Source organism: Macadamia integrifolia, chromosome 3 (assembly GCF_013358625.1).
Source record: "Macadamia integrifolia cultivar HAES 741 chromosome 3, SCU_Mint_v3, whole genome shotgun sequence".
Taxonomy (NCBI): Eukaryota; Viridiplantae; Streptophyta; class Magnoliopsida; order Proteales; family Proteaceae; genus Macadamia; species Macadamia integrifolia.
The window spans coordinates 13,844,166-13,854,879 of record NC_056559.1 but is presented as its reverse complement, the minus strand read 5'-3'; the positions used below and the strand labels follow the sequence as shown (position 1 = coordinate 13,854,879).

Here is a 10,714-nt window from a genome sequence, read left to right as displayed (position 1 = left end):
TTAGATTGTAATTATGTGTAAAAAATAAAAGGAAACACTAGAACAAGGATGGTAAGTTTGAATGAAAACTACTTGATGATTTAGAAAGCAAAAATGGAAGACTTATTGTATTGTAAAGATAAGAGAACTATTCCACCTTGTGACTTTTATTTTGATATGTCCTACTCGTTGACTTACTCAACAATTGCAAACATATCCGCTGGTAAACTCTCTTCTATGTAACCTAGTAGATTCATTCCAGTCTCTATTTTAATTTCCTATTTATTCCACTCATTAGTGATACACATGAGGTGTTTTGGTTCTTATTAATGACATGTTTGATATCTTTCAAAAATTTCAAGAGCTAGTACTAAATCGATAATTTCTAGTGAGACTAGTTTAGATGGTACAACAGATAAAAGCAAGTCTAATGCTGATTTCACCTTACTAGATTTATATTTTGGTTGTGGAGCCATGTCGACTGGTTTATGCCTTGGTGCTAACTTATCAGGCATAAACCTTGTTACCGTAAGTTATTTGTACTTACTTGGGCTTGACATATTTTTATGCTTTCATCTTTTTTTTATGTATTTATCTTTTCACTTGAGCTCGACAGAACATAAATCTTACATTTGTCTTTCACTAAATTGGTTTTTGTTTGTATTGTAAAATGCATTCGGTCTTCAATGTACAGAAATGGGCTATTGATATTAACAAATATGCTTGCGAAAACTTGAAGTTGAACCACCCTGAAACGGAGGTATAGATCTGTGTTCTATGCTGTCCATTTATTTCTGCTTTTATGTCATTGTGCATATAGATAATGCATCCTGTAGTATATCTAAAGTGTGTGATTTTTAGGTGAGGAATGAATCTGCTGAAGATTTTCTACAATTGCTCAAGGAATGGGAAAAATTTTGCAAGGAATTCTGCTTGTTCGAAAAAGATATAACGCCAATAGTTGGGGAAGAAGATGAAGAAGAAGGCGAAGAAGATGGATTAGTAGTTCCTAAAGGGGAGTATGCAGTTGGAAAGTTGCCTGTGATTTGCCATGGAGACCCGAACCATTGCAAGAAAAGTATAATCTATTTCAAAGTATCTTCTTTATACCAAAAAACTTTTATTAGTTCTTGTGCATTGATCTACTTTCTTCCCTATGTTATCAATTTGGGAGACTAATCTTTGCATCTAGGTTTATAAACTCATAATTATGTTATTCATCGATATGCTATGCATGTGGTGGATTAGGACTTTGGACCCCACATTTATGAGCCCACTCAAGTGACATATGGGCTCTCAAATGATACAAATTTATGATTATTTTCTTGATTTTACTGCCATAACATTACTTGAATTGAATTTACGTAAACTTCCTTTTGACAATGTTAATTTTTTGGGGGTAAAGAATACATGCAAATGGGTAAAATATAAAGGTGCTATCATTTGTTGAGAATGATTTGGTTCCCTTTGTATGGGGATTTGGCAACACATCCACGAATGTCATCTAATCTAAGTATTTTTTGGTAATGACTCATAATTACATGAGAATAAGGTAAGAACAATGAAGGTCTGCCTTAGGTATTTTTTTTTTTTTTTTTGTACCATTGTTAAATATGTGTCCATGAATTTCCCATGATTGTATAATTATTGCCTTAAAAACCTTGTTTTAGTATATATTTCATATATTTTCATTTTTTAATACTTTCTAAATATATATATTTTTGGGGTTACCGAGGCCAATTTTTTCAAGAGCCTAATGCTACTCTAGTCTAATCCACCAAATTGGGATTGTTTTGTTTAGGAAAAAGTATAGAGTTGGATTGTATATATGTTGACCCTTAGTCTTTTTAGTGTAATAGTCCATTTTTTGTCGAGGCCTGAACTATGGCATTAGGTTGAATACAAGATTAGCTAGCTTGTTTCTTATTTAGTTTATTTTCCCATTGAATCGTGGGCGATGTAGGTCTAATGTATGTCTAATTTAAGTGAATCTTTTTCTTATTATTTATTTGTTTTATTTGATAATTCATAGGCTGGATTAGGGAATCAATAACGGGTTTCCATTTGTATTCTACTTTGTAATTAGGCTTTGCCCAAGATAGACGGGCATGTCCAAGAAATATCTGATTGTGGATTTCTTTTTAGAATCTGACTCTAGAATTTATTCTTGATTGAAAGCAGACAGTGGGGGCGTCTTTAGCTTTATCATAAGATTTTGAAAATTCAAGTTTTTTGTTGCAATTCTTCTTCTGCTCGAAGAAGCAATTTGTGTTCGATCACGGGAAAATGGATTGACATTTTATCTTGTTGACACCTTGTTGTGAGAAACCCAAGTGGTTCATATGTAAAAGCTTTTCTTCTTTGTTACTGCTATTATGTAACTAAGTTGTTGTTTTTTATTATCTGGTGTTGACCTAATTTCTGACTCTGTTTTTACACGAGGAAATTATCGTATTACCACTATCGACTATTGTGGTTTCATCAATAGAAGTACTGATTTCTTAGGTAGGTTTATGTACTATCTTGGTAACTATACATATAGAGGAACCTATTTTCTTTTCTTGGTTGTTGGGCAATTACCAAAATATCCCTTTTCCAAAATCTGTTAAGTTTTGCTTTGGACTTTGAATTATTCTTTTGTTCAGGATATTTTGTTTGATTACCTTCTTGGTAAAAAAAAGAGAAAACTTCAAATCTTTTTATGGCTACATTTTTTAGTTAAAATACCCTCAAAATCTAAGTAGATTGCCTTCAATCTTTTCTAAGACGAGGGATTTATTAGTTTGAATGTAAATTCCTTGAAATTTATCAAGTATAGTTGTTTTAAATCGAGATCAAATTCTAGTAGTTTTTACGCAAGTAATGTAATTTTTTTTTTAGGGGGCTGATTTTGTCTAGAACTTTAAAAATGTACATAAAGTTTTCTTCCTTTCGTCTTACGAGATACCAACACACAGGAGTAAGGCTTGATCACATGGCTTTGACTCTGGGTTAATAGGTTTGTATTGATTACCCATATTGATGTTGATGGGGAGTTGCCAATTATTACTATTTTGGTTGCGCTTCCAAATTCCAATATCTAGTTGTTAGTTGATATACCATTCTATTTTTACATATATGTGCAAATTATGTTGATATAATTATAAAGAACTAGAAGGCCAGAAGCAAACCGGGCCATCAAACTGGACAAAGAATGGATTAGTAGACCTAATTTGAGTGTCCCATGGTTTGTTGGGGCCAAGGTGATGCAGATTATTCACCAAACTAGGTTGTTTTATTAGGAATAAGCCTAAGGTTGGGTTCCATACATGTTTGGTCTTTGATCTTATGTGTTTTGAGTGTAATAGCCTAAACTAGGAGCTTTAAGATTGCATACGAGATTAAACTAGGGGCTTTAAGATTGCATACATGATTAACTAGTTTGTTTCCTTTTTCATTAGTTTCCATTTTAGTTGAGTTCAATTTTAGTTGTTAGTATTTGTTATTTCTTAGGGGTTAAATTATTAGTTGAGTCAAGTCATTAGTTTTCTTTTTTAGTTTGTTTCCATTTTCAGTTTTTAGAAACTTATGTAATAGGCAATCAATTGTCGGGTTTGAAGGTAGAATCCAGCCTTGAAGACCAGCTTTGTTGAAGACCAAGAACAGACTAGAATCAAAGATAAATCTAAGCTGCCATAAAAATTTTCTTCCCATAGCATCGAACATCAGATCTCTCAGATCTGTTGGCCATTCACCTAGCTCTATTGAGGGTTTGTTCCAACCTCCAAAAGGTGGACTCAACCTGCTTCTTGGAGCTGTTGGAGGCTTGCTTGAGCTATAACAAGAAATCTCCCACTTGAGCCCTCTAAAATCCTATTCTATTTGTGGTATGTGATCATGATTGGTTTTGTACCTACTTGGTTGGTTGAAGCCAATTTTGGAGGTTAATTTGGGGATATTTTTGGCCATCTTCAACTATTTTAGGCTCATCTGAGCTACGGTTGTGTGTTCTCAAATTTTCTCTATTTCATTCTATTTGTCAAATCTGAGTAATTTTTACTAGAGATCAGATCTGAGTTTTTGATTTGACTTTGGGGTGGAGCTTGTATAATTATCGGGGTTGTTTGCTTAGATAAATGACCTTACATCAGAGGGTGTCAGGCTACATTTGGATATAGTAACTTGAATTGTTTGTTGGTACACCCCAATTGTTAAAATCATTCTCAATGCATCTACATTTAATAGAAAGTAGTTGGGAAAAAGAATATTTGTGTCACTCAAGGTTTCTACAGCTATGAATTATGAAGAAGTCTGTTCAAGATATTTACTTTAAGCTCATTTAATATTAGTGCGTATAAGCTCTATTATTCGCAAGCTTATAGATTGATAAGCTTCTTTGGATGTTCTCTAATGGATAATTTTTTGAGTCTCTCTTTTCTTATAATTATGATATGCAATGTTTTAGTTTGATTATTCTTTATGATTTTATCTTACCTTTCCACTAATTATTTGTCTTTAATTGAATTTAATTTAGGTACGTTGGAAAGTTATGGGCCAAGTGAGGACACATGTGAAGGCATTGAAGCACTTAGGTAAGCTATTTGTTTTGGATTGATTTGCCTTTTGTTTGTTTAGATCTTTTTGAACATTAATTGTTTTCTGAACTTAAGATTTATTAATATGCCTTTTGGCATGTCGTCTACAGAAAATGCCGAGAAAGTATAAAAACTTTTTAACCAAGGGTTTCAACTCAAACATCTTATCGCTTCTGGTAAGTTCCTTTTTGCTATAATTATTTTATTAATTGATCTTAATTTTGGCTAGTTTGTTGTCTCAATGGTTGTTTAGTAGCACACTTTTTGGTTTTTCTTCATCTTATATGATTTTTCTTATTTTCTTTTTTGTTCTTATTCACAGCATTTTTTTTTTAGGGTGATGTAGATGTTATATGTGGTAGACCTCCTTGACAAGGGATTAGTGGGTATAACCGCTTTAGAAATAAGGATGCACCTCTGGAAGACAATAAAAACCATCAATTGGCGGTGTTTATGGACATTGTTAATTTCTTGAAACCCAAGTTCGTTCTGACCGGAAAATGTGGTTGATATTTTAAAGTTCGCTGCTGGATTTCTTGGGAAATATGCTGTGGGCAGACTTTTTTCTATGAATTATCAAGCAAGGCTTGGAGTGATGGCAGCTGATTGCTATGGCCTTCCTCAGTTTTACATGCGCGTATTCTAATGGGGGCACTCGACCTACTGAGGCAAGTAGTAATTCTAGTAAGAATGAATCACGTGAAAAGCTTTTGTTCATTTGTTATTTTCATTTTTGCAGAAACTGCCTCAATATCCATTACTAACGCATGAGGTTGTTGTTAGAGGAAATGTCCCTTTCAATTTTAAGATGCGAAAGTTTCAATATTGTTGTGCTTATTTTCTTTAAAATTGCGATTATACTTTTGACTTATTCTCCTTAATATAGAAAGTATGGTTGCATATGATGGAAAATGCATTGCTCTTAGAGGATGGTATTTTAGATCTTCCCCAGTGAGTATAACACTTAATGATTATGTTTAAAGTTTCAATTTGTTAGTACAACATTATTTTGATAATTTTCATTGACGTTGTTAGGTCACTAATGATGAGAGCCTAGATGAAATGCCATATGGAAAGGCCCCTAAAATAGATTTCCAACACCATATAAAATTGAATCGAACTTTTATATTTATGCTCATCTCCTCTAATTGATTTTTTTTCTTCACAAAATTAGTTTTTTTAAGAAAATTAAAATTTGGACATTAAACCTATTATTGGTTTATTCTTCTTTAAAACTTTATTGATGATGAGTCTCATATGAATTTGGTTGGATTGATGAGTTCAAAGTTGGAAGGGTAAATTTGGTTGCATCGTTAATTCCTCACAGAAGTGTTCCCCCCTTCCCCCCCCCCCATTTTTTATGTCATTGGAATAGAAACAACCAAAGCACATCAATACGTGGTAGCTTACTTTTGTACTCCCACACACAGTTGGCACTTAAGAGGCATATCGCAATGCTTTTGCACTTTCAAAAACTTGCAGTCTCAAAAGCACAAAAATACATGATCCTTAAGGGGTGGAGATATACCCCTAATATCCACTGACTCGGAAGACTTAAGTTCGTGCTTGAACGTGGAACTTCACTACAATCCAGAAACACTTCTTACTTTTAGTTATCTTGTAGAAGTGTTCCTTGAGAGCAGAAATGCATTAAAGTGCTCTTAGTGTGGAAACACTCGCACGAAGCAGGATTGGTGTTACTAAACATGGCCCTAGAAATGCATATGAGGAATGTAATGTTGCTATACAGGATGCCCCTTATCGTTGTTATAGGAATAATAACTTATATGTCCAATAGGAATTAATAATTCTAGTCCCCACTAATATATAAGAAGAGTGGATTCCTAATTTTGTTGGCAGAAATAACTAGAATCCCAATTCAACCAGAAAAGTGATTATAACTATAATGAAAAATTAAAAAAATACAAGGCACTTTAAATTTATTTTTAAAATTACTGAATGATTGGTTTCCCTTGTATTCTAAGTGGTGGGTGGATCTGCTGATTGCCAATCTTGATAACTAGTTTGGGATTGTTCACATTCACTAATGTAGGTAAACTAATATTTACAATACATAAAATAATAATAATTGAATTGACGATCAACAATAACCATTCAACTAATTGATAAGGTGGCGAAAAGAAGTGAAACTGGATAAAAAACCAGGACTGACCTAAACAATTATTTGTGTTTAGTGCTCGATGCAGTTATGCATTTTGTTTGTCTTTCTAAATTGAAATTTGGCTATGTAGTTAAGTTTCTTCTTGAACAAGTAAGCATTAAGCCATAACTACTAGACAAACAGTTACTTTTTCCACATGCAGATTTTTATGAGTAGTTTAGTTATTTTGTATGACTATAATTTTGTTTCTAACTAATGGTTTGCTTCAATAACAAAGTTGATGTCTATTGCTAGTATTGACAAAAAAGAATTAAGCGAGTCACTACAGAAGGCATTGCTATTTGATCACTGCCCTTTAAAATTGATTGCGGATGATTATCAACGGGTTTACCGTATTCCGAAGAGAAATGCTTTAGTGCTGCTAAGACAAATGTTCATGAAAACATAGTTTCCTATATTTCATTGTAATTTACTTGTTGATGCTTACTTTATTCTGTTGTCTCAAGGTGCAAACTTCAGGGATCTTTCTGGTGTGTTGGTTCGCCCAAATAAAAAGGTTGAATGGGATAAATCTATTGAAAGAGTGTACCTACCTTCAGGGAAGCCTATGGTAATAGTTACTTTTTGTTATACTATGTTACATGCTCGAAAGAGAACAAATAAAATTAAGAATGAGAGAATTTAGGAAGTAAAAACCAAGGAGAGAAAATAGAGAAAATAAAAGATTTTGGCTAACTAAGAGGATGCCAACCTCTATGTCGCGGGAGAGAAAAAATAAGAATCTCTCAAGAGAAATTATAGGGAATGGGTTTTGGCTAATTAGGAGGGAGCCGGGCCTTATTCCTCATAAGAGAAATTATTGGGATTTTTAACTTCTCTCTTTCATTCCAAAACACTAATAAATAGGCTTAATAGCCGTTATATAGCTTCTCCCTCCACTTTTTCAATTCGGTTATAACTACTTCTACTACTTACATGAATACACCCATAATTTTCTATTACTTCATGACATATAATAAAAACAATTACTTAATAATCTACTAAAATAACTATTACCCACTAATCCCCTACAACATAACCACCTCACACAATCTTTCTTTTGAGTATATAACAATACTTTTTCCTTCGAAGAATCTTGTCCTCAAGGTTCATTTTGTGAAGTTGAATGATGGTGACCAACCCACTTCCATGTCATGAAAACAATCAATAAAAACATCTTCTTCAAAATTCTTTTTCAGCTTTTGCAACTTAATCACACTATTTTTCATGGATAGCATTAACTTTTTCATTATCAAACCTGACTTAAGAATCTTTGTCTTTAGTTGACTGCAAACAACTCGAGGTTGACTAGATTGCTTGGGGCATTTCTCAAGTGGATGGTTCATTTTAAGTTTTATTTATTCAGTTGGTGCAACGATCATATCGCTACTGATTTGGCATTTATTTTCTTTCTTCAACTCGACCAAGTCTTCCCAAACATGTTGAAAACCTTCCATCATTGTTTTGGATATTGCAATAATGTTACGAATGTCTTATCGTAAATCTTCATTAATGGCCTTGACGATCTCCGGTGGAATACCCATTGTTGCAAAATCGTTGGCTCTGATACCATTTATTACGTGTACGGAAGAGAACAATTAAAATTAAGAATGAGAGAAATTAGGAAGTAAAGACAATGGAGAGAAAATAGAGAAAATAAAGGATTTTGGATAATTAGGAGGATGCCAACCTCTATCTTGTGAGAGAGAAAAGATAAGAATCTCTCAAGAGAAATTATAGGGAATGGGTTTTGGCTAATTAGGAATGAGAAGAGTCTCTTTCCTCATAAGAGAAATAATTGAGATTTTCAACTTCTCTCTTTCATTCCAAAACACTAATAAATAGGCTTAATAACCATTACATAACTTCTCCCTCCACTTCTCTAATTTGGTTATAACTGCTCCCACTACTTATACGATTACACCCATAATTACCTATTACTTCATGACTTATAATAAAAATAATTATTTAATAACCTACTAAAATAACTATTACCCACTAATCCCCTACAACATAACCACCTCACACGATCTTTGTTTTGAGTATGTAACATACTATCAGTTGTTTGGTCCACTTTCTTCACTTGTTGCCTTAATAATAAATGTATTGTAGGTGATTATGCAATGACTTTTGTCAATGGCTCATCATCTAAGAAAATGATCGATTATCTCATTTTATATTGTATTTCTCACTTTTCAAAGTTTCTTTTATTCTTTTTCTACTAACTAAAATAATGCAGGCCATTTGATCGATTGTGGTGGGATTAAATCATGGCAACAGTTGTGACAAGGGCAGAGCCACATAATCACGTAGTCTTCTTTTACATATCCTTCCTCTAATGCATCTGGTTTGCATTTATTTTTTCTTCTTGTGATTTGTTTATTTGTTGCAGTAGTATGAGCTTGATACTAATTACTTTCGATTTGTAAATAGATTCTGTTGCACCTGTTTACAAATCTAAGTAAGTGATTATGCAATGACTTTTGTCAATGGCTCATCATCTAAGTAAGTGATTGGTTATTTCATTTTATATTATATTTTTTACTTTTCAAAGTTTCTGCTTTTATTATTTTTATACTGGCTAAAATAATGCAGGCGACATTTGGTCGATTGTGATGAGATGAAATTGTGGCAACAGTTGTGACAAGGGCAGAGCCATATAATCAAGTAGTCTTCTTCTACATATCCTTCCTCTAATGCATCTGGTTTGCATTTATTTTTCCGTCCCATGATTTGTTTATTTGTTGCAGTAGTATTAGCTTGATATTAATTACTTTGGATATGTAAACAGATCTGTTGCTCCCGGAGCAGGACAGAGTGTTAACCATCCGTGAAAATGCGCGACTGCAAGGGTTCCCAGATTTCCACCGGCTTTGTGGGCCTATTAAAGAGAGGTAAGAATTTCATAGATTTATGCGACCTACAGTTCTATTGTTCAATTATTTCTTCCCCTAAAACCATCTAGGAGAAGGTAATGTCTTCTTTCTTTTGGTTATTTATTTACTTTTGAGAGTTGTAATAGGCATGGTCTATTTCTAATCATAATCGGTTGATAAGAATTTGCTTTCAAGAGATCTGTATAAAGTTGTGCAGACTCGTCGGTAAAAGAATGTATTTTTTGACATAAAATCAAGTTCTCTTTTCAAGTTTTATAGATTGTTAGCAAGTTATTTAGCATGGTCTGTTAAATTTAGTTGGGTATTTTTGTTATGTTGGTTTATTTTACTAATGTTGGGTTGGTTCCTGACCAAAGTTGGTCTTTTTCTTCCATCGTTTTCATGTTCTAAGGCCTCTGACTTGTTTCTTTTGCAAACCTCCCAAGTGCAATAAAAGGCAGCCAATGCAATGAGTTGGATGTGTTTGATTGGTTGAAGATGCCAACATTTATAATATCGGGCCCATGATAATTGTGCTCTATCCATTCTTTTTGAAGTTGCATCTAGACTTTGATCCGTAATAATTTCAAACATTCAAGTAGTAATCTTTCCTGTGTAATGGAAGGCTAGAATGGTGTTCTATCTCCTAGTATTTTAATCTTCTCTACACCATCTTGAGAGGTAATCTTCCATTACTAAACCCACTAGAAAATACCAGTAAGATCCCCTTTACTGAAGGGTGTGGTCTGATGTTATGGTCCAAGGCGTTTCTTACTATTCAAATCATATAAGAGTAATACCTTATGATTCCAACTCAACACATCTCAACACAGCCTTCTCCCAACTAGATGGATTTAGCTTATCCTTCTCGGCTACAATATCATTCATGTAGAACCACATAAGATATAAAGTAATAGCTAGCACACTAAAAAACCATTGTTTATCAGATTTAGATAACATATTTGATATAAAAAAAATATTTCACAAATGATTGTAGAGACGAAGAGGGATTTGTTTCAATTATGAGACCTAAAGGATTGGCAACCCTTACTCTCTTTTGAGAGTTCACATTCAAAGTGAAGATACGAAATTGATTCTGGCTGAGAATTACACCAAGCACAAGT

At 33.4% G+C, this 10,714-nt stretch overlaps 1 pseudogene; it reads left to right on the top strand.

The window, feature by feature from the left end:
- LOC122074173 overlaps window positions 1-9,651 on the top strand; it is a 10,717-nt pseudogene extending 1,066 nt beyond the window's left edge.
- Window positions 9,652-10,714: the final 1,063 nt, after the last annotated feature.